At 41.4% G+C, this 25,992-nt stretch overlaps 1 non-coding gene across 1 annotated transcript; it reads left to right on the top strand.

The window, feature by feature from the left end:
- The first annotated feature begins 360 nt into the window (after window positions 1–360).
- Gm7696 lies at window positions 361–2,989 on the top strand. Its single transcript, XR_001778035.1, has 3 exons — window positions 361–651; window positions 829–915; window positions 2,074–2,989. It is a non-coding gene; the product is annotated as a predicted gene 7696 (transcript).
- Window positions 2,990–25,992: the final 23,003 nt, after the last annotated feature.

Raw genomic sequence — 25,992 nt, 5'->3', positions numbered from 1 at the left:
AAGATCCTGCACCAGACTGTGATGTCAGAGATCTGAACACTCATGTCTTTGATGGGTAAGACCCTACCATCATATAAGAGCATGTCTAGGCTTTCGTTTGGTTTTTGTTTTGTTTTGTTTTGTTTTGGTTTGGTTTGTTTTGTTTTGGTTTGGTTTGGTTTGGTTTGGTTTGGTTTGGTTTTGGTTATGTTTGTATGTTTGTTTTTTAGAGAGAGCTGCATCTTTCTGACAGCTGGCCTATGAATACCAAGTCTTTCTGCCACAGTCTTGGAGTATAAAATACAGGTTAAAAACCAAGTCAAGTTTCACAACAGCTCTATTTCTCTCAATTGCATCAAAGGCACACAGGTATCAATTTGGGGTTAGAAATTTTTTGGTTGTAGTTTGAGACTTCTGTCTATCTTTAGAATCCTAGCTGTGCTTGATGTGCTATGTAGACCTGGCTGTCCTTTGACTTACCAAGGTCTTCTTGCTGTATCTTTTGAGAGTTGAAATTAATGGACTAAACAAACACATCTGGCCTGGGGTCAAGAGACTTAACACTGTCAGATTCCCTGTGACCTGATGACACTCTAAATATTTGGGATGTTTGTGACTCAAGTACTTCTGGTGACATGCCTTATGTTTGAATGTAACAGGAATTTGGCACTGGTAAGTTCAGTTTATTTTGTTTTATTTTATTTTATTTTATTTTATTTTATTTTATTTTATTTTATTTTTACAAGACACCCTTAAAAGGATTACTCTCACTAGGCTTTATTCTTCTCTCCTGTATGGGTTGCATCACTTAGTGCAGAACTGTCATTTTTTTTGAATCATGTACTTTAGGACTTATATCTTCTGGGATCCATGACATGACTCAGCTGGAGTCTTGGGGAGAGCCCTCTGTGCCTGCATTGAGATTCCTGACTCCAGGTATGTTATAGGTACATAGTGTGTGGTGGTTTTTGATGTTTGGAGGTATTAATTCTGAAACAGAACTGTCCCTTGGGTGTCAGTCTTGAATGTTTTGCCTGTTGCCTTGCAACCCTGTGATACACAGCTGTTCCTGTATTGTAATGGTGTGCACTGTAAATGTAACTCCTATTTGCCTGATGTAATTGTCATCTCAGAGACAGTGAGCTTCCAAATGGTAAGCAAGGCCTAGTCTTGGAAGCTTCTAGCCTGTGTACAATCTAATCAAGGCCTAGAGTGGATTCAACCATGGAGACTTACTGTTGAATAAGCTCACCTCTTCTACCTTTTTTCTGAACTCTGGCAGGATGTTCAACTCAGCTATTTCGGCTCAAACTCCTTCGATTCAAACTGGCTTCTTTTACACTCTGACTCAAATTGCTCTGTTTGGTCTCAAAGTAACTCTAGCAATCTGTACTAATCTTCTGGCTTCTCATTCTCTGGTTCATTCTGTCTTCACCTCTATCTAGTTTGTTCTCTCTGGAACCTGCCTGTCAAAATGTTCGGGTCAAAACTTCATCTGAACACTCTGTCTGCTCTGAAGTAGACTCATTTTCCTGTCTCATCGCTGATTCATTTAGTCAAATATTTCTCTGATTTATCACTTTGCCTGACTCTTAATTAGATGTCACTTTCCAACATGGTTGCATGTTCTACCAACTAACTCTAGTTGGTAGAACAATGTTTTGGATTAAACGTGTGTACTATAGGAATGCCAGTATTCCAACCAGAGCAGCATGTTGGATTACAATTCATCTACCATGCACTATACATTGGCAGTACTTAAATACAGGTTCTTTACATACTATGCCATACAGCTCTACACAGCCTTCTGCACTGTGTCTTGAATGCCCAGCAATTGAAGCTTGCAGAGCTATTGGTGAGGAAAGAGTTTGTTACCGTACCTAGCATGCCTCCCTGTTACTTATTCCATGCTTGTGTTCTTGCTGCTCCTAAGGTTCATGAACATAAGATATTGACAAATTCAGCATGGTATTGGACCCTAGCCCCTTTGTTCTGTGAGAAACCTCAGATTACCATTAGTAATAGATGCTGTCTCTCTGTCTGTCTGTCTGTCTGTCACTTGATAGTCTACATGCCACTCATCAGGTTGTCCAGGTTGTTGGATCAAAGTGCATAGTGAAATGTCACCCTTTGAGCAGAGTCTGTCTGCAGAAGGTGCCAGTCCATCCACGCTGCAGCAGCACATGCTGTGCTGTGCTGAGACACCCTTGCTAAGCATGGACAATGTGATGATCCTACAGAGCTCCTTAGGTCTTCTAAGGCATGAAGTGACTTACACTATTGGGGATGCCCCCACGAACACTGAGAGTAGAGAGGCCATTCAGAGTGAGAAGAACTGCATATGCAGCGACAGTGGCAAAACTTTTACTAGCACATCCCACCTCAATCGACACCAGATGATACACACTGGAGAAAAGCCTTTTCAGTGTAGTGAATGTGGCAAGTCCTTCAGCCAAAAAGCCTTTCTTATTAAGCATTTCAGAATTCACACCGCAGAGAAGCCATTCAGGTGTGGGGAGTGTGGCAAAACCTTCAAGCACAACTGATTCCTTGTTGCTCATCAGCGAGTTCACACAGAAATGACACTTTTACATGGACTAAATGTGCCAAGTCATACATGAACACATCCAGCCATTTATATCATTATTGGGTTCATACTGAAGAAAAGCCATAGAAGTATACTATAGTAGTTTGAATAGGTAGCCCCATAGATCATGTGTTTGAATGCTTGGCCCATAGGGAGTGACACTATTAGGTGATGTGGCCTTCTTAGAATAGGTGTGGCATTCTTGCAGAAAGTGTGTCACTGTGGGGATGGGCTTTGAGGTTCAGTGCTCAAGCTCCACCCAGTGTGGGAGAGTCTCTTCCTGGCTGCCTTTAGATCAGGATATAAAACCTCTGCTCCACAGCACCGTGTCTGCCTGCATGCAGCCATGGTTCCTGCCAAGATGGTAATGGATTGACCTTCTGAAAATGTAAGCCAGACCCAATTAAATGTTGTCCTTTATAAGAGTTACCTTTTCAAAGATTTCAAAGTTGTATTCAAAGCACTGGAAACCCTAAGACATGATATCAAATGCATGAATCATATAAGGAAAATTCCAGCCTTGTTTATCATGTCCAAGCTCATATAAGGGAAAGGAAATTTAAATGTTATGAATCTGGGAAGTGTTAAATAACAAAACTCATCTCATCAATGACAAACAACTTCATAGTAGAGGAAAGTCTTTTATGTGTAGTGTGTGGGGGATGCAGCCTCATTTAACATCTGAGATTTTATACAGCAAAGCATCATGAGTGCAAAGAATGTGGCAAAGTGTTTTGCTACAGGACTGGCACCACACTAAATAGAGTATATGTATTGAGTGCAATGAACATGGGACATTGTTTCCATGATCTACCCTATCTACACAAAAGGATATTCACTGGACAGAAGTCAAGAGTTCTTCAGATGTGCGGAGCGTTCACCCACACTTACATCATATTTAAATGAAGAAGCCACAGTGCAGACATGCATCATGAACCCACTGAATCTGGGGAAGACTTTGAACAAAATTTGTTCTCATTAGCAACACAGACACAACCCAGATAGGTTTGTGACTGCAAATGTAAAGAGAGCTTCAGCAATTTACCAAGCTTGTTGAGCCTTAGGAGTGAATGTGAGTCTGAGCAAAGAAGTTCTGAGAGTGGCTTTTGTGAGGAAGCCAGTCATTGAAAATTACTCATCAAAGAAGAACATGGATCAAGATGAGGATTAGTGCCATCTTATTCCTAAGAAGTTAATGCTTTCTGGGGACTTAGCAAGAGGAAGCTGTGTTCTTGGCTGCACCAGTATTGAGTGGAGTCTTCATGTGGCTGACTTTGAATGGGGGAGGAAGAGAGTGACCTCAGTTTAAATAAGACATATATATTTATTGTTGTTTGTTCTATTGGTTGCCCTTTTTCCCTCACTGAATATTGCAGTCCATGGAATAAATGATCATTTCCTATAAAGTCTTCATGACTATTGTGTCACTACTTTTGTTGGGGACCAGCTCTGTGTAGCACCTAATGCTCTTACATAGGAGTGCAACCCATATGTTTTAGGTGTTTGTTGTTTGTTTCTTGTGTCTGTATTTCGACTGCACATATATATGAATACTAAGTGAATAACTAATGCCTGTGAGGCACGCCAAAATGCATTGGATTCCTGGAACAGGAGATACATATGTGTATGAAGCAGTCTGCTGGAAATGGAACCGTGATCCTCTACCATAGCAGAATATGGACTTAGACGCTGACCCCTCTCTAGAATCCATGTTTTACATTTTTAAGAAGTTACTAGATTTTGTTCTAAAAGGCTGTGTGTTTCAGTTTTCCTCCTGCAGCATATCAGATACCAGTTTGTCACATCCTGACATTTTCCAAGTCATGAGGTATTCACTTTAACAATTTTAGCAACTATTTTGGCTCAGGCAAGATGGTGCAGGCTTTAATCCCAGCACTCGGGAGGCAGAGGCAGCTGTCGTCAGTGAGTTCAAGGACGTCATGGTCTAGGAGTTCCAGATCTTTGTATACCTTTAAGTGAATGCTGGGAATTGAACCAAAGTTATCTACAATAAGAGTAAGTGCTGTTATCCAGTGAGCCATTTTCCTGACCCTGTATCTATGTTTCCTTTTTTGTTATATACAGTCTAACCATGTTGGTTTGGCTAGCTTCTTTCTCTGTGTATCACAAATTGTCCTAGAACTCATAGACCTAACATATTCTGGGTTCTGAGTGCTGGTATTAAAGACACACCCCTCTGGGAGATCAAAAGAAACTGGTGCCTTCCTGTGTTAGCCAATGCCCTGAGTAGATTTCGGGTGCTAGCTCTGCATCCAACCACACAAGAGCCAGAGGATGCTGGACTCACGGGTGTTCTAACACACCCACAGGTTCTTACTTGTTTGATCATGCCAGGATTTCAGGATTCTCAAGGCACCTTGACTCCTAGGCACTCTTACATGCAGAATTTCAGGATCAATGGATCACAGAAACATCTGGACTCTGAGGAGCTATAATAAAACCAGAAAAACAAGACTGACAAGCTCCAGTTGGAGACATTGAGTGCAGGTAGCACTAGGTACCCAGATGTAGAGAGGCAAGATCAAGAACATAAGCATCAGAAACCATGGTTACGTGGCACCATCAAAACCCAGTTCTCCCATTGTAACAAGTACTGGATACCACATCACACCAGAACTGTACAAAGAATCAATAAACCCAAGAGCTGGTTCATTGAGAAAAATCAACAAGATAGATTCTTACTAGCGTTCTCACGCCCGGCCAGGAAAGACGCAACAAACCAAAATCTTCTGCGGCAAAACTTTATGGCTTACATCTTTGGGAGCCAGGAGGGCAAGCGCCCAGCGCCCAGCCCCAAAAACGAAAGCCCCTTCAATTACATCTTTAGGAGCCAGAGCTCCGGCGCGCGCGCTCTATTGTTTACATCTCTAGGCAGCGAGCGAGCGCAGGGCGCGCAGAGCCAGAGATATGCCAGCGAGAGAGAGAGAGAGAATGGCGGAAAACCCCGTCCCCTTTAAGGAGGAGTTATTCTTCGCTTAGGACGCATCACTCCCTGATTGGCTGTAGCCCATGGCCGAGCTGACGTTCACGGGAAAGGTAGAGTACAAGTAGTCATAAAATACCCTTGGCACATGCGCAGATTATTTGTTTACCACTTAGAACACAGGATGTCAGCGCCATCTTGTGACGGCGAATGTGGGGGCGGCTCCCAACATCTCCCCCTTTCCTTTTAATAAGAGCAAATAGGCCACCCATATTAATGAGAGTGGAGATAGAGGTCAAATCCCCAGTGTGTAGGTAAAGGAGCCATGTACAGGATTAGCTCTTAGGCTCACAGGCTTTTACCCAGAGCAACCCTGACCTGCTCCCATGTCGTTTTTCCTGGGGGAAGGGAACTAGGACACTGAACCTTCATGAAAGATGACATGTCTCCCTAGAATAGGCTCATATATGCCGCAGAGCCTTTCTATTGCAGTGCTTAGCCGTGCAACTCTCTCAGGCTGCTGAAGCACACTCACTCTATCCCGTGCAATGAGTCTAGCCTCGTGAGATGTAAGAGCTGAGTGGCCAGCGACCTATTGCCTAAGCATAGATATATCAGGGGAAGCTCCATGTTCTAGTCCTGCAAGCGCCTGGGCAATAACCACCTTGTCTCTCCTAGTTTGGGCCTTAAGCTTACAGACCAATCAAAGAAGCAACACTAATCCACAGCAAAGTGTATCTCCAAATAATATCAATCCCACCCATTCTTTAAAGAAGGGAAATGCTGAGGAGATCCAATTGGGTAATCTTTTGGTCAGGGACAGGTCCAAGCGCGTGGAGTTGACCTGAAGTCTCAATTCTCGAAGGATCTGTTCAAATTCAGCCGTCCAATTCTGTAACATATACTGAAAAAGACTTTTTGACAAATTAGCTGCCCTAGTAAATTTAACATACTGAATGGAAATAACACACAATCCCGGAAACTTTTGTTCACATCCCTGCTGAGTTATTTGTCATAATACATCTAGTTGTATCTGGACAAGATCTATGAGTTGATTAACCAGCATGAGACCTCTCTGTATCTTGACATTAGCTGAGGCCTGTTCATCTATGACTGTAGTCACTGAGGCTGACAAAGTGTTAATGGTGTCAGTCGTCTGGACCTGTCCAGACAGAGCCAAGGCTGTCTGAATTAAGGCCAAACCCAGTTCCCAGTTAGTGGTAAAAAAGCAGGAGAATACTTGAGCATTATACATCACCGTCATTGGGAGTGGAAATATCGACATTATCCCCCAACGCTGCTCTCTCTTTATTATTGACGCCCTGGACATCACCAAGACGAGGGACATCAGTATTCCCTTGGTCAGTCTGGATTTTTCGGGTGAGTCTTTCTGGTATCCAAAATGGGTTGTCTTCATTCTGTGGGAAAACACTGATAGCTCCCCTGGATCTTATCAAAATAGGATCCGGGCCATACCATTTATTATCAAGGACATTTTTCCATTTAACCATCTCATTGGGCCTATCTGGCTCTGTACAATGACGTTCAGCCGCAGTATGGCCATGAGCATCAATATTTAAAAAATTGAGTGTAAAGAGTGCCAAAGACACAGACACTCTTGGTGCTCGGGGTAAAATCTCTTCAATTCCCCTCTTCTGTTTTATAAGATAGGTTTTGAGGGTGCGATGCGCACGCTCAACAATACCCTGTCCTTGAGGGTTGTATGGAAGTCCAGTCAGGTGGGTCACGTCCATCTGACGGCAGAACTGTTGGAATTTTTGAGACGTATAAGCTGGTCCATTATCAGTCTTAAGGAGTCTGGGTTTCCCCCAAGCACTCCATGCCTCAAGACAATGTTGAATCACATGTGAGGCTTTTTCTCCGGTTAACGGAGAAGCAAACATGATGCCAGAACATGTGTCAATGGACACATGGAGATATTGAAGTTTTCCAAAGGAAGAAACATGTGTAACATCCATTTGCCAGACCTGTAGAGGTCGAATACCGCGTGGGTTAATTCCCACATGAGGAACTGGCAAGAACTCACAGCAGCTTTGACATTGAGTAACAATGTCACGGGCTTCTTTTCTTGTCAAGGAGAAACGACTGCGTAATGTTTCAGCCGTCACATGAAAATTGTTATGAAAATTTCTTGCAGCCTCTACCGGGGATGATAGGGCAGCAGCCACCACTTTAGTGGCCTTATCTGCCAAATCATTTCCCAGAGCCATGGGGCCAGGTAGGCCTGAATGGGCTCTAACATGAGTAATATAAACAGGAAATCTTCTAGATAACAAAACTAATTGTATTTGCTGAAAAATATTGGCAACTCTACTGGAAGGCTTAATCACTCCAGCCACTTCTAAAAGATTTACTGCATTAACCACATAACAGGAATCTGACACAATATTAAGGGGTTCTAAAAAGGTTTTTAAAACTTCTAAGACCACTAAACATTCTACCACTTGAGGTGAATTTTCATTATATTGTTTGGATACCACTTTACCATTAGCCACATAGGCACCTATGCCAGTTTTTGATCCATCAGTATATACCACAATCCCATTTTTAAGTGGGTTTCTTACTGTTATTTGTGGAAAAACAACAGATTGATTTTGGGCAAACTGTAAAATTGGATGTTTTGGATAATGGTTATCTATTTGTCCTGAAAAGGAGGTAACTAAAACTGCCCAATCATTAGATGTGGCTGCCAAGGTTTGAACCTGTGCAGCGGTATAAGGTACAATTAAAAGATATGGACTTTGCCCAAAGTGGGTGATTGCTGCTTTTAGGCCTTTAAGGGCAAGCTGTGCAATTGCATCAGGATACCAATCTATTATTTTAGCTGGGGATACGTTTGGATGGATCCACAACAATGGCCCATTCTGCCACAAAACTGCGGTTGGCAATTGTGCTGTCTTAAAGACACACAAACTGAAAGGCTGCGAATCCTCAATACGTTGTAATTGTGCATTCTGTAAGGCTTTTTCCACCTTTTGTAAGGCCTGGTTAGCAGCTAGAGTAAGAGCCCTAGGGGAGGAGATATGAGGATCTCCTTCTAAAATACTAAACAAAGGCCTTAACTCAGCAGAAGGAATCTTTAAAAAAGGTCTGAGCAAATTAATATCTCCCAACAGCTTTTGAAAATCATTTAAGGTATGGAGGTGATCTCTTCTTATCTCTACCTTTTGGGGCACAATCTTATCTGGGGACACCACAGAGCCCAAGAATTGTCCTGTATCAGAAATTTGGACCTTTTCTGTGGCTATCTGTAAACCCCACTGACTTAAAGTTTTAAGTAGAAAAGGATATGCCTTTTGTAGCATGGTAAGGTCTTTATGGCACAGGAGGATGTCATCCATGTAAAGGAGCAAAATTAAAGAGGGGAATTGTTCCCTTACTGGCAAAAGAGCTTCTTGTACATAAAGTTGACACATAGTAGGACTATTGGACATTCCCTGTGGTAAGACCTTCCATTGATACCTCTTATCAGGTTCCATGTGATTAATAGAGGGGATGGTAAAGGCAAATCTGGGCCTATCTCTTGGACACAAAGGTATAGAAAAGAAACAATCTTTAATATCTATAATAATTAAATTCCAGCCACGTGGTAAGGCGGAAAGTACAGGGAGACCCCTCTGTACTGGGCCAAATAAGTTCATTTGCTCATTAATGGCTCTGAGGTCATGGAGCAGTCTCCACTTTCCTGACTTTTTCTTAATTACAAAAATTGGAGTATTCCAAGGTGAGGTAGAGGGTTCAATATGGCCTAGTTTTAATTGTTCCTCTACCAGTTGAATCACAGCTTCTAGTTTTTCAGAGGATAGGGGCCATTGAGGAACCCACACTGGGTCCCCTGTTTTCCATGGTATGGGCCGTACTGCCCCAATGGCCACTAAGGAAAACCCAGACCCTGTCTGTCTTGGTTTCCATTAGGTGAGATGGGCTCTATCCTTCCCTGTTCTTGATGTCCTAACCCTTTTCCTTCTTTATAACCCATCTTTGCCATGATATTTTTTGCTTTAGCTGAATACCCTCCTGATGGGGTGTTTTCATTGGACAAAATAAGGCCCAAATGCTGCATAATATCCCTTCCCCAGAGGTTAACCGGGAGTGGGAGCACATAAGGTATGAATTTCCCTTGCTGCCCTTCAGAGGATTCCCACGTCAAGGCAATGGAGCTTATAGTGGGACATGATTGATAACCTAGGCCCTGTAATGAATGAGATGACTCTGTGGTGGGCCATGCTTTGGGCCACCAATGTGTAGAAATTATACTTTTATCTGCTCCGGTATCAAGGATGCCTTCAAACTCTTTTCCGTTGATCTTAAGGCGGAGCTTAGGTCTATCATTTAAAGATACAACCAAATAGGCAGAATCATTTCCTGAGGAGCCCATTTTCTTTATCTCAGGTCCTGCAAATTTCTCCCTGGTATTATCAGGGAGGAGCAGCAGCTGAGCTATCCTATCTCCTTTACTAATAGAAAAAACGCCTTTAGGGCTTGAGCACAGGACCTGTATTTCAGGGGAATGTTGACAATCCATAACTCCAGGGTGGACTACTAAGCCCTGTAAGGTGAGTGAACCCCGGCCGAGAATAAGGCCCATGGTTCCCGGGGGCAAGGATGGTATAGGCTCCACTGGCACCGGCTGAATACTCATTTGAGGCATTAATAGGAAGTCGGAGGCGGCACGCAGGTCCACCCTTGTGGGTCTTCCTGGGTCGCCTCTCTGACTGCTTCCTGGGTCCTGACAAACCGGTTCCCATATCTTTGAGGGCCCTGGGACCGAGGGCCCGATGACCCGTTTTTTGGCACATAAGCTGATTGACTATCAGGTGGGGGAAGAATTCTGCCCTTTATATCCCTCACAGAGCGACACTGGTCGGCTCTATGATAACCCTTGCCACACTTAGAGCAAAGAGTGAGAGTCCCTCCCTGTTTATCTGGAGCTCTGCAATCTTTCTTAAAATGCCCAGGCTTTCCGCAGTTAAAACATGTCCTCTGATTATTTCTGCCCATGGAGCGGTTTTGGGATTGAAGGATGGCAGCCGCTAAACCTGCATTGCTGAGAGGTCCCCCAAGCTCTCGACAGACCCTGAGCCAGTCTTGTAAGCCTTTGTTCTTTCTTGGGGCTATGGCCGCTCGGCACTCCTTTGTGGCTTGCTCATAGATGAGCTGTTCTACCAGAGGCGCAGCTTGCTCTGACTCTCCAAAAATACGCTCTGCTGCCTCTGTCATTCTGGCCACAAAATCTGAGAAGGATTCCTGAGGTCCCTGGATTATCTTTGTTAACTGCCCAGTGGCTTCCCCTGCTCGGGAGAGCGCCTTCCAGGCCCTAATAGCCGTGGAGGAAATTTGGGCATAAGCTCCCCAATGGTAGTTTGTCTGATCAGCAGAATAAGCTCCCTGACCCGTTAACAAGTCAAAAGTCCAATCTCTCTGCTCTGGAGTCAAAGTAGCTGTGTTTGCTCGGGCCTGCGCTTGTGCAGCTTCGTGCCAAAGCGCTCTCCATTCCATATATTTGCCCATACTAGGGAGAGCGGCTTTTACAATCGTTTGCCAGTCAGCAGGAGTTAGTGCCATGCCGGCGAGCCTGTCTAACTGCACCAAGGTAAAATTAGCATTGGTTCCGTATTTACGGACCGACTCGGCGAGTTCTTTAATTTGTAAGTATTCTACCGGAGCGTGGACACGCCCACCCTCGGCTCCTTCAAAGACTGGAAATGCCTGTTGTATTTTTCTTTGTTTTTCTCTGGGAATGAATGAGTCTGTGCACTGCCTCTCTGCGCACTGCCTCTCTGCGCACTGCCTCTCTGCGCATCTCTCTGCTCATTGCCTCTCTGCGCATCTCTCTGCGCATTGCCTCTCTGCGCATCTCTCTGCGCATTGCCTCTCTGCGCATTGCTGACGCACTACGCAGGGCGGGGGCTCCGCATAGGGCGGACCTTGAAACCGACTGCCGGGAGGTTGAACAGTACGCTGGCTTTCGCCAGCCGCTTTTGGCTTTTTTCTTGACCAATTAGCTGGCTGGTAATGGGCTGCTTCTTCCTCCCAGTCTGTTTCCTCAGAGGAGAATTCTTCATCTGCTTCAGAGCTACTAAGAGCTGGCTTCCTGAGCTCATCTAGTGACGAGTATCTCCTAGAGACCTCCGCTAATCGATCTTTTTTCTTTTCTTTTTTCTTTTCCTTCCTTCTAATCTCTCCCCAGGTATTCTTACCTGACCTAAACTTTTCCTCGGGTTCAAGACCCTTGGAAAGGCCTGTATACTTATTTTGTGTACCATATTTTCTCTTTGCTCCTACTCTCTCTCCCCGCTTTACTTCTGATAGATTGCCCTGAATTTCATCCAGAATTTTCAGCCCTATCTTAATCACCTGATAACATGTGAAAAGGAACAAAAGGGCTCCTAACATTAGAAAAAATTCAAGGCCAAACATTTTCCACTTTACTTCTGATAGACTGTCTTGAATTTCCTTAGAAAGTTCAAGGCCAGGCGTACCTCGTAAAGCTGTACTCACTGGTACTCTCGTTCCCCAGCTGAAAAGTTCTGAATTCATGCAGTTGAATCCTTCTTAACAGTCTGCTTTACGGGAACCTTTATTACCGCGACCCGCAGTTCTGGTTCTGGAATGAGGGATCTTCCTTGTGCCGGTCCCGAGTTTTCTTGTATTTTTTCGTCCCGGATTTTTTCTCATCCCGGATTTCAGCACCAATTCTTACTAGCGTTCTCACGCCCGGCCAGGAAAGACGCAACAAACCAAAATCTTCTGCGGCAAAACTTTATTGCTTACATCTTTGGGAGCCAGGAGGGCAAGCGCCCAGCGCCCAGCCCCAAAAACGAAAGCCCCTTCAATTACATCTTTAGGAGCCAGAGCTCCGGCGCGCGCGCTCTATTGTTTACATCTCTAGGCAGCGAGCGAGCGCAGGGCGCGCAGAGCCAGAGATATGCCAGCGAGAGAGAGAGAGAGAATGGCGGAAAACCCCGTCCCCTTTAAGGAGGAGTTATTCTTCGCTTAGGACGCATCACTCCCTGATTGGCTGTAGCCCATGGCCGAGCTGACGTTCACGGGAAAGGTAGAGTACAAGTAGTCATAAAATACCCTTGGCACATGCGCAGATTATTTGTTTACCACTTAGAACACAGGATGTCAGCGCCATCTTGTGACGGCGAATGTGGGGGCGGCTCCCAACAATAGATAAACCCTTAGCCAGAGTGATGAGAGGACATGGAGATAGTATCCAAATTAATAAAATGAGAACTGAAAATGGAGACAACAACAGAAAACATGGAAATCCTAAAAATTATCAGATCCTACTACAAAAGCCTATACTCATCAAAACTGGAAAATCTGGATGAAATGGACAATTTTCTAGGCACATAGCAGGTACCCAAGTTAAATAAGGATAACATAAACCATCTAAACAGTCCCATAACTTCTAAAGAAATAGAAGCAATCATTAATAGTTTCCCAACTGAAAAGAGCACAGGACCAAATGGGTTTAGTGCAGATTTCTATCAGACTTTATAAGAAGAGCTGATTCCAATTCTGTTCTAACTATTTCACAAAATAGAAACAGAAGGACACTACTCAATTCATTCTATGAAGCAACAATTACACCTATACCTAAACCTTACAAAGACGCAATAAAGGATGATAACTTCAGACAAATTTCCCTTATAAATATTGATGCAAAAATACTCAATAAAATTCTCACAAAGTGTAAGAACATAACAAAACAATCAAACATCATGATGAAGTAGGATTTTTCCCAGGAATGAAGGGATGGTTCAATATACAGAAATCAAAGAAACCCACTATATAAATATAAGCAAAGGAAAAAAACCCACATGAACATCTAATTCAATGCTGAGAAAGCATTTGTCAGAACTCAACATCCCTTCATGCTAAAAGTCTTGGAAAGATCAGAAGTTCAAGACCCATACCTAAACATAATAAAAGCAAAATATAGCAAACCTGAAGACAACAACAAACTAAATGGAGAGAACCTTGGAACAATCCCACTAAAATCATAAACTAGACGAGGCAGCCCACTCTTTCCCTACCGATTCAGTATAGTACTTGAAATCCTAGCCAGAGCAATTTGATAACAAAAGGAGATGAAAGGGGAAATAGGAGATGAAGAAGTCAAAATATCAGTATATAGAGATGATATAATATTATACTTAAGTGACCCCAAAATTCTACCAGAGAACTCCTAAACCTAAAAACAACTTCAAAAATGTGGCTTAATGTAAAATCAACTCAAACAAATCAGTAGACTTCCACTACTTAAAGGATAAACAGGCTAAGAAAGAAATTAGGAAAATGATATCCTTCACAATAGTCACAAATAATATAAAATACCTTGATGTGGCTCTAACCAAGGAAGTGAAAGATATGTATGACAAGAACTTCAAGTCTCTGCAGAAGGAAATCAAAGAAGATCTCAGAAGTTGGAAAGATCTCCCATGCTCATGAATTGACAGGACTAATAAAGTAAAAATGGCCATCTTGCCAAAAAGCAATCTACAGTTTCAGGGCAATCCCCACCAAAATTCCAACTTAATTCTTCATAGAGTTAGAGCAATTTGCAAATTCATCTGGAATAACCAAAAAACGCAGGACCTCGAAAAATATTCTCAGCAAAAATAAAAGAACTTCTGGGGGAAATCACCATCCCTGACCTTAAGCTGTACTACAGAGCAATTGTGATAAAAACTGCATGGTACTGGTATAGCAACATAGAGGTAGATCAATGGAATAAAACTGAAGATGCAAAGATGAACCCACATATCTATGGTCACTTGATCTTTAACAATGAGGTAAAACCATCCAGTGGAAATATGACAGCATTTTCAACCAATGTTGATGGATCACCTGGTGGTTGGCATGTAGGGAATGGTATATACAATATAGTGCAATGCTTGTATTTTAGGTAAACTCCTTTATGAGAAAGGCCCACCTTATGAGTCCACTAGGGGGCAAAGTAATTATGAAACAGAGAGTGATACTGCAGGAAGACTATGACATTTTTCACTTTGGGAATCTTTCACAATACCTTGGGATTAAGGTGAAGTTAGGAAAGTTCAGCCCATATTTTCCACATGGTGAATACTTTCACTTATATGTAGACATGCTTGAGTTGGCTACAGCAAGGAGAAAGATGTGTGTGTAATAACTTATTGATTTATAATACATAGCACTAAACACTGTCAAGTGGATACACATTAACATATTGAAATGAAAAAATATTTTAACATCAAGAACCAATTTCTAGGTTCCTATACAATGTTTATTTGACATTTTCCCCAATTCTTTGAAGATTCAAACATGCATAAAATATACCTATGTCATATCAGAACTATTTTCTGAAATTTAATAAATACAAAACTGTTCTTCACCGCTGTTTGATATTCTTTCCTTTAAATTAAACAAAATATATTTCACTTTGTTGCTGTTATTACACAGTAATCTATTCCCTTACCTTAAACCTCTGGAACAGGTGTTGGTAAGAGAAAGACCAATGTTACAATTAAGAAACACTATGAGTCATAATTGCTAACCCTTGTCATTGTACCCAAAAATGTTTTCCCACAAAACAAACGGATACATACCATGTTCAATAATGAACACAATTATAAAAATTCATATTCACATAAACATGACTTTATAATAAATTGAAGAACCCCGTCTTATTTTTAATTAAGATGAACAGAATTTCAAAGGAACGTACAGACTGCACTAAATCTTCAAACAAAGAAATAGCTATTAAAACACCTCAAGTACAGCATTAACAGCAACCAGACAAAATCAACAAATAATTTTCAGTTATAAGGGAACACTTGTGTTAAAATTCTGTAAATGAAATCAAAGACAACAATGCTGGCTTATTTTTTTTAAGAAACTCCTTAGTTGCCTGCAAGGAGGGGGAGACACATTCACTAACAAGAGGAGAGCGTTTCTTCATTTTAAAAAATGAGGAAAACATAATGTTTAGTAAGAGAAAAAAGGAAATTTGAGAACATAAAAAATTTGAGAAATTTTGAGAAAGATATTTATAGAAAAATTCTTGACAAAAACACCAACCCACCCAAAAATGAGAGAGAGAGAGAAAAAAAAAAGAACACAAAACAGAAAATTCATTCTCTGAGAACAGAGAGAATTTTTTTTTTTAAATTGAGATTTCTTTTTTATTTATAGAAAATAGCATGTTACTCTCACATAATATATCCTACCTACAGTTCCCTTTCCTTCTACTGGGATATGACCAATTCTCAGTTTTACTTGCAATATATCATAGTTAATACTCTTATTTCCCTCCCAACAGCCTTTTCCATCAGATACATTTTCTGTTACGCATTAGGAAATAGCAAGATTCTATGGGAGAATAACAAAGTAAAACAAGATTAAACAAAAATTAAGACATCATAATAGGACAAAATTTTCATAACATTTTATGGTAAATAGACATATGAGGGTATCTTCATGAAACACTCCATATTCAGCGTCACTACACATAGATTTATCGTTTTCAATAATATTAAACCAGTGTCTGCATGTTCCGCTGTTTGTCATAAACAGTCTTTCATGCTTTGCAATGCTCATTTATTCAAGGTTGTATTTCTTATCTGTAATTTAAGGACATATTTTTTCCTATTTCAAATTTCTTCCAATACTAACTTGCTTTTCTGTTGCTTTAAATAAACTATGATAATAAGTAAAGTAAGTAGGAAGGAAAGATTTGATATATGGCTTATATACACTCATGAAAAGACAAGTGTGGATATTGGGAAACGGGCATTAAAGCATAGATATTAAAGAACAGATAGGGTGTTTTCACGAAGAATGGAAATCCAGGAAAGTGGATAACATTTGAAATGTAAATAAAGAAAATATTCAATAAAAAAAGAAAAGATGGAAAACAAGAATACTCCTTACTGGCTTGGCTACCCATAGTGAGATGGGCACACTTATATCAATTACCAATTAAGAAAACGCTTCAAACTCATAATGACAGGCTAGTGTTGGGTAAAAAAAAAATACCTCAATTAAAAGTTCCCTATGTCTGTTTGCAATACTTAGTGCCAAATTGAAATTAAAAAAGTGAACACATCAGGTTGCACTCTCTATAGTTTTTGCACAAAGATCACTAGCAGCTTTTTTCCTGAATTACTAGACATTCATAAGTTATCCAACCTTTCCTCAATGTCTTTCCAATATTCACAGCTGACCATTAAACACTGGACAATATAAAATATCTACCAGTTGGAATACATAAATAAGCTTATTAAACTTTTAATGGGCTTATATAAAACATAAAAGAATATCTAAAACTCATTATCAGTATGTGTCTCATTTTCTTCTCAGATGCCATGCTCTACATGCAGTGCAAAAATTCAGAATATCCTAGAAGGACAGAGTGGCAGCCTGCTGTTTCATTTTCAGCCTCTGCTCTGAAAATGAAATTTCTAATAAGAGAAGCAAGTTTTATCTGCTCTGATAAATCCTACATATATATATTTCTCTTTTACCACACTGGAATGAAGAAGTCAACTAAAAGGCAAATTTTTTCTAGTAATTTCTTTTTTATTAGGTATTTATCACATTAATATTTCCAGTGCTATTCCAAAAGTCCCCCACACCTTCCCCCACACGCTCCCCCACCCACCCACTCCCACTTCTTGGCCCTGGCTTTCGCCTGTATAAGGGCAAATAAAGTTTACAAGATTAATGGGCCTCTCTTTCCACTGATGGCCAACTAGGCCATCATCTGATACATATGCAGCTATAGACACAAGCTCCAGGGGGTACTGGTTAGTTCAGATTGTTGTTCCACCTATAGGGTTGCAGATTCCCTCAACTCCTTGGGTACTTTCTCTAGCTCCTACATTGGGGGCCCTGTGATCCATCCAATAGTTGACTGTGAACATCCACTACTGTGTTTGCTACGCCCCAGCATGGTCTCACAAGAGACAGCTATATAAGGGTCCTTTCAGCAAAATCTTGCTATTGTATGCAATGGTGTCAGCGTTTGAAAGCTGATTATGGGATGGATCCCCGGATATGGCAATCTCTAGATGGTCCATCCTTTCTTCTCAGGTCCAAACTTTGTCTCTGTAACTCCTTCCATGGGTGTTTTGTTCCCAATTATAAGAAGGGTCAAAGTGTCCAGACTTTGGTCTTCATTCTTCTTGAGTTTCATGTGGTTTGCAAATTGTATATTATATCTTGAGTATCCTAAGTTTTTGGGTTAATATCCACTTATTAGAGAGTACATATTGTATGATTTCTATTGTGATTGGGTTACCTCACTCAGGATGATGCACTCCAGGTCCATCCATTTCCATAGGAATTTCATAAATTCATTCTTTTTAATAGCTGAGTAGTACTCCATTGTGTAAATGTACCACATTTTCTGTATTCACTCCTTTGTTGAGGGGCATCCTTGTTTCTTTCCAGTTTCTGGCTATTATAAATAAGGCTGCTATGAACATAGTGGAGCATGTGTCCTTCTTACTGGTTGGAATACTTTCTGGATATATGCCCAGGAGAAATATTGCGGGATCCTCCAGTAGTACTAAGTCCAATTTTCTGAGGAACCACCAGACTGATATCCAGAGTGTTTAAACAAGCTTGCAATCCCACCAACAATGAAGGGGTGTTCGTCTTTATCCACATCCTTGCCAGCATCTACTGTCACCTGAATTTTTGATCTTACTATTCTGACTGGTATGAGGTAGAATCTCAGGGATGTTTTGATTTGCATTTCCCTGATGATTAAGGAGGCTGAACATTTTTTTCAGGTGCTTCTCAGCCATTCTGTATTCCTCAGGTGAGAATTCTTTGTTTAGCTCTGAGCCCCATTTTTTAATGGGGGTATTTGATTTTCTGAAGCCCACCTTCTTGAGTTCTTTGTATATATTGGATATTAGTCCCCTATCTGATTTAGGATAGGTAAAGATCCTTTCCCAATCTGTTGGTGGCCTTTTTGTGTTATTGACAGTGTCTTTTGCCTTACTAAGCTTTCAATTTTATGAGGTCCCAATTGTCGAGTCTCCATATTACATCACAAGACATTGCGGTTCTATTCAGGGATTTTTTCCCCTGTGCCCATATCTCTGAAGCTTTCCCCAACTTTCTCCTCTATAAGTTTCGGTGTCTCTGGTTTTATGTGGAGTTCCTTAATCCACTTAGATTTGACCTTAGTATGAGGGGATAGGAATGGATCAATTCACATTCTTTTCATGATAACCGCAAATTGTGCCAGCACCATTTGTTGAAAATGCTGTCTATTTTCCACTGGATGGTTTTAGCTTCCTTGTCAAAGATCAAGTGACCATAGTTGTGTGGGTTCATTTCTGTGTCTTCAATTCTATTCCATTGGTCTACTGGTCTGTCGATATACCAGTACCGTGCAATTTTTATCACAATTACTCTCTAGTACAGCTTTAGGTCAGGCATGGTGATTCCACCAGAGGTTCTTTTATTCTTGAGAAGACTTTTTGCTATTCTAGGTTTTTTGTTATTCCAGATGAATTTGCAGATTGCCCTTTCCAATTCATTAGAGAATTGAGTTGGAATTTTGATGGGGATTGCATTGAATCTGAAGATTGCTTTTTACCATATTGATCCTGCCAATCCATGAACATGGGAGATCTTTCCATCTTCTGAAATCTTTTTTAATTTCTTTCTACAGTGACTTGAAGTTCTTATCATACAGATCTTTCACTTCCTTAGTTAGAGTCATGCCACGGTATTTTATATTATTTGTGACTATTGAGAAGGCTGTGTTTTCCCTAATTTCTTTCTCAGCCTGTTTATCCTTTGTGTAGAGAAAGTCCATTGACATGTTTAAGTTAATTTCATATCCACATAATTCATTAAATCTTTTTATTATGTTTAGGAGTTTTCTGGTGGAATTTTAGGGTCACTTATATATACTATCATATCATCTGCAAAAAGTGATATTTTGACTTCTTCCTTGCCAATTCATATCCCCTTAATCTCCTTTTGTTGTCGAATTGCTCTGGCTAGGACTTCAAGTACAATGTTAAATATGTGGGGAGAAAGTGTGCAGCCTTGTCTAGTCCCTGATTTTAGTGGGATTGCTTCCACCTTCTCAGTATTTACTATGATGTTGGCTACTGGTTTGCTGTAGATTGCTTTTACCATGTTTACATATGTTCCTTAAATTCCTGATCTTTCCAAGGCTTTTATCATGAATGGGTGTTGGACTTTGTCAAATGATTTCTCCAAGTCTTACGAGATGATCATGTTGTTTTTGTCTTTGAGTTTGTTTATATAATGGATTACATTGATGGATTTCCATATATTAAACCATCCCTGCATCCCAGTAATGAAACCTACTTGGTCAGGATGGATGATTGTTTTGATGTGTTCTTGGATTCTCTTATCGAGAATTTTATTTAATTTTTCAATGTTCAAAACTTTTATTTTGTATAACTTTTTAAAGAATAGTTTTTTCCATTTTTTATACTTTTTATTAGGTATTTTCCTCATTTACATTTCCAATGCTATACCAAAAGTCCCCCATACCCTCTCACCCACACCCCTACCCACCCACTCCCAATTTATGGCCCTGGTGTTCCCCTGTACTGGGGCATATAAAATTTGCAAGTCCAATGGCCCTCTCTTTCCAGTGATGGCCGACTAGGCTATCTTTTGATACATATGCAGCTAGAGTCAAGAGCTCTGGGGTACTGGTTAGTTCATAATGTTCTATCTATAGGGTTGTTTAGCTCCTTGGGTACATTCTCTAGCTCCTCCATTGGAGGCCCTGTGATCCATCCAGTAGCTGACTGTGAGCATCCACTTCTGTGTTTGCTAGGCCCCAGCATAGTCTCACAAGAGACAGCTATATCTGGGTCCTTTCAGCAAAATCTTGCTAGTATAGGCAATGGTGTCAGCGTTTGGAAGCTGATTATGGGATGGAACCCTGGATAAGGCAGGTTTTAGATGGTCCACCCTTTTGACACAGCTCCAAACTTTGTCACTGTAACTCCTTCCATGGGTCTTTTGTTCCCAATTCTAAGAAGTGGCAAAGTGTCCACACTTTGGTCTTCGTTCTTCTTGAGTTTCATGTGTTTCACAAATTGTATCTTATATCTTGGGTATCCTAAGTTTCTGGGATAATATCCACTTCTCAGTGAGTACAAATTGTGAGTTCCTTTGTGATTGGGATACCTCACTCAGGATGATAGCCTCCAGGTCCATCCATTTGCCTAGGAATTTCATAAATTCATTCTTTTTAATAGCTGAGTAATGCTCCATTATGTAAATGTACTAAAATAATAAATAGTAATAATACAGGGCTAATTTCTAACAAAACAATGTGATGGAAAATAAAATCAGGATAAACATAGCTAGATGGTTTGAATTCTTAGCCCTAGGGAGTGATGCTATTTGGAGTTGTGGGCTTATTGGAGACCTTGTTGGATGAAGCATATCACTGCATATGTGGACTTTGAAACCTTCTACCTGTAAGCTCTGATTAGTGTAGAAGAGACCATCATCCTGGCTACCTGCGGAAGACAGTTTCCTTCTGGTTACCTTAAGAAAGCTGTAGACTCTTGAATTCTGGAGTACCAAGTCTGCCAGAATGTTGCCACACTTCCACCATGATCATAATGGACTAAATCTTTGAAGCAGTAAGCCAGCTCCAATTAAACACTGTCCTTTATAAAAGTTGACTTGATTATGGTGTCATTTCACTCCATTTACACAATAGAGTACTACTCAGCTATTAAAAACAATGACTTCGAGCACCGGGTCACCTTGGGTGCAGAGTCAGCAGACACCCCCAAGGTACCCTAGAGAACTCTCCACGCCATCTTAGGACCACCTGTGTGTGGAAACCACCTGCTGCTCCAATCCAGTCATTCGGGACCTGGGACAGCATTAGGGAAACCGAAAAGCCAGCCTGACCAGGCTCACAAATCCCTTCTGGTCAGTGCCAGCAACAGGTCACCTAGGTGAGGAGTTGGCAGACACCCCAAGGTCCCTAGAGTACAGCTTCTGAGGCAGACCCCATTTTGGCCTCCAGACATCTGGGCTCCTTCCCTGCCAGAGGAGAGGTGTCCGTGCCACCCAGGAGGGATTTGCTGGAGTACCTGGGGGTGCTATCTTGGTTCCCGGATGCCTGAGACTAGTCTGCACAGGTAAGAGTGTGGACTACAGAAGCTAACAGCTTCTGGGACAGGCCCTGTTTCAGGCCTTCATCTTCTGCCAGGAGGGAGGTCCAAATGCCAGATATCTGTGCACCTTCCCTATAGGAGGAGAGCTTGCCTGCAGAGAGTGCTCTGACCACTGAAACTCAGAGGAGAGAGCTAGTCTCCCAGGCCTGCTGATAGAAGCTAACAGAATCACTAGAGGAACAAGCTCTAACCAGAGACAACTATAACACCTAACTCTAGAGATTACCAGATGGTGAAAGGCAAACCCAAGAATCTTACTAACAGAAACCAAGACCACTCACCATCATCAGAACACAGCACTCCTACCTCAGCCAGTCCTGGGCACCCCAACACACTCAAAAAGCTAGACCTGGATTTAAAAGCATATCTCATGATGATGGTAGAGGACATCAGGAAGGACTTTAATGAGACATCCGGGCACCTTCTCTGTCAGAGGAGAGGCATCATCACAGCCCAGGAAGCCATTGACTGAACATCTTCCAGAGACATCTTGGTTCCCGGATACTGCCAAGACAAGTCTGCAGAGGTAGGTGAGAGTGTGGACTACAGAAGCTAACAGCTTCTGGGTCAGGTGGGAGCCACAGAGCTTCTGTGGTACACCCTGTTTCATGATCCAGACATCCAGGCACCTTCCCTGCCAGAAGAGAGGTGTTCACCCCACCAAGGAGGGCTTTGCGTTAGCATCTGCGGGAGCCATCTTCATTCCCGGATCCCACCAAGATTAGTCTGCTCAGGTGAATTTGTAGACTACAGAAGCTAACAGCTTCTGGGACAGGCCCTGTTTCAGGTCTTCATCTTCTGCAAGGAGGCAAATCTGAACAACAGATATCTGTGCACCTTCTCTGCAAGAGGAGAGCTTGCCTGCAGAGAGTTCTCTAACCACTGAAATTCAGAAGAGAGCTAGTCTCCCAGATCTGCTGGTAGAGGCAAACAGAATCACGAAAGGAAAAAACTCTAACCAGAGACAACTGTAACAACTGACTCCAGAGATTACCAGATGGCAAAAGGCAGACAAAAGATTCTTACTAACAGAAACCAAGACCACTCACCATCAACAGAAGCCAGAACTCCCACCTCAGCCAGTCCTGGGTACCCCCAACACACCCAAAATCTAGACCCCGATTTAAAGGCATATCTCATGATGATGGTGGAGGACATCAAGAACAACTTTAATAACTCACTTAAAGAAACACAGGAGAACACTGCTAAAGAGTTACAAGTCCTTAAAGAAAAAGAGGAAAACACATCCAAACAAGTGATGGAAATGAACAAAACCATGCTAGACCTAAAAAGGGAAGTAGACACAATAAAGAAACCCCAAAGTGTGGCAACACTGGAGATAGAAACCCTAGGAAAGAAATATCGGATGATAGATGTGAGCATCAGCAACAGAATACAAAAGATGGAAGAAAGAATCTCAGGTGCAGAAAATTCCATAGAGAACATCGCCACAACAATCAAAGACAATGCAAAATGCAAAAAGATCCTAACTCAAAACATCCAGGAAATCCAGGACACAATGAGAAGACCAAAACTATGGATAAGGTCAAGTAACATATAAAGGCAGGCCTATCAGAATTACACCAGATTTTTCACCAGGACTATGAAAGCCAGAAGATCCTGGACAGATGTTATACAGACACTAAGAGAACACAAATGCCAGCCCAGGCTACTATACCCAGCCAAGCTTTCAATTACTGTAGATGGAGAAACCAACTTATTCCATGACAAAACCAAATTCACACATTAAATTTCGACAAATCCAGCACTTCAAAGGATAATAACAGAAAGAAAAAAAAAAAAACAATACAAAGACGGAAACCATGCCCTAGAAAAAAGAAGAAAGTAATCCTTCAACTAACCTAAAAGAAGACAGCCACAAGAACAGAATGCCAACTTTAACAACAACAAAAAAAAAAAGGAAGCAAAAATTACTTTTTCTTACTATCTCTTAATATCAATGGACTTAACTTCTCAGTAAAAAGACATAGACTAACAGACTCACTACACAAACAGGACCCAACATTTCGCTGCTTACAGGAAACCCATCTCAGGGAAAAAGACAGACACTACCTCAGCATGAAAGGCTGGAAAAGAATTTTGCAAGCAAATAGTCTGAAGAAACAAGCTGGAGTAGCCATTCTAATATTTAATAAAATCGACTTCCAAACCAATGTCATCAAAAAAGACAAGGAAGGGCACTTCATACTCATCAAAGGTAAAATCTTCCAAGAGGAATTCTCAATACTGAATATCTATGCTCCAAATACAAGGGCAGCCAAAGCATACATTGCAAATCACACAATAATAGTGCAAGACATCAACACAACCAATCTTAAAAGAACTCAAATGATATGTTCTTACTAATAAGTGGATATTAGCCCAGAAACTTAGAATACCCAAGATATAAGATACAATTTGTGAAACACATGAAACTCAAGAAGAACAAAGACCAAAGTGTGGACACTTTGCCCCTTCTTAGAATTGGTAACAAAACACCAATGAAAGGAGTTACAAAGACACAGTTTGGAGCTGAGACGAAAGAATTGGCCATCTAGAGACTGCCATTTCTGGGGCTCCTTCCCATAATCAGCCTCCAAATGCAGACACCATTCCATACACTAGCAAGATTTTGCTGAAATAACTGAGATATAGCTGTTTCTCGTGAGACTATGCCGGGTTCTAGCAAACACAGAAGTGGATGCTCACAGTCAGTTCTTGGGTTGATCACAGTGCCCCTAATGGAGGAGCTAGAGAAAGTATCCAAGGAGCTAAAGCGATCTGCAACCCTATAGGTGGAACAACAATATGAAGTATCCAGTACCTCCCAGAGCTCGTGTCTTTAGCTGCATCTGTATCATAAGATGGCCTACTTGGCCATCATTGGAAAGAGAAGTCAATTTGTCGTGCAAACTTTATCTGCCCACAGGGGAGCATCAGGGCCAATAAGTGGGATTGGGTAGGTAAGGGAGTGGGTGGGGGAGCAGATGGGGGACTTTTGGAATGGCATTGGAAATGTAAATGAAATTAATATGTAATTTAAAAAAAGAAGCACCTAAAGAAATGTTCAACATCCTCAGTCATCAAGGAAATTCAAATCAAAATGAAACTGTGATTCTACCTCATACCAGACAGAATGGCTAAGATCAAATACTCAGGTGACAGCAGGCACTGGTGAGGATGTGCAGAATGAGGAACACTCCTCCATTTCACTAAGAGTGTAAGCAGGTACAACCACTCTGGAAATCGTTCTGATGCTTCCTCAGAAAATTGGAAATAGTCCTACTTAAGGACCCTGCCAGAGCACTCCTGGGCATATAACCAAAATATGCTCCTACATATAACAAGAACACAACCTATACATATATCAAGGACACATGCACCACTATGTTCATAGCAGCCTTATTTATAATAGCCAGAAGCTGGAAACAAACAAGATGTCCCTCAAAAAAGAGATAGACACAGAAAATGTGGTACATTTACACAGTGAAGTACTACAGAGCTAGGAAAAACAATGGCTTCATGTAATTCCCAGGCAAATGGATGCAATTAGAAAATATCATCCTGAATGAGATAACAAAGTCACAAAAGAACACACATGGTATATACTCACTGATAAGTGGGTATTAGGTAAAAAGTTTGAAATGCCCATGATACAACTTACAGACCATGCAAAGCTCAAGAAGTAGGAAGACCAAGTGTGGATTCTTCACTCCTATTTAGTAGTGGGAGCAAAATAATCACAGGAGGTACAGGGTGAAAAGGATTTGGGAGAAAGAGAGAAGGGGAGAAGAAAAAGGGGCAGGATCAAGTGTGAGGGGAGATGGGGGAGATATACAAAGGGTCAATAAATTAAAGAAAGGTGGGTAGCAAGGGGAGGTGGGAAACTGGGGGTAGCCAACAGAAAGTCCCTGATGCCAGGAAACCAAACAGCTCTCAAGACAAAACTGTGATGACATTAGCTGAAATGCCCAACCCAGGGGAGGGAGCAGTAGAGACCATATCCAGAGGTTAGGAATGACCACCAGATGAAGATTGGATCCACCCCTACCCTTTCTCAAAATTTAGCCCAGAATTTCTTCTGTCTAAAGGAAATGCAGGGAGAAGAGTAGAGCAGAAACAGAAGGAAAGGCCATCCAGAGACTGTCCGACCTAGGAATCCATTCCATATTCAGTCAACATTCCCAGTCACTATTGCTGATGTCAAGAAGTGCTTGCTTACAGGAAACAGTTATTGATGTCTCCTGAAAGACACAATGAGA

This window comes from Mus musculus, chromosome 7 (assembly GCF_000001635.26).
Source record: "Mus musculus strain C57BL/6J chromosome 7, GRCm38.p6 C57BL/6J".
Classification (NCBI taxonomy): Eukaryota; Metazoa; Chordata; class Mammalia; order Rodentia; family Muridae; genus Mus; species Mus musculus.
Note: the sequence above shows the minus strand (reverse complement) of the source record. Positions and strands in the feature narration are given on the sequence as shown.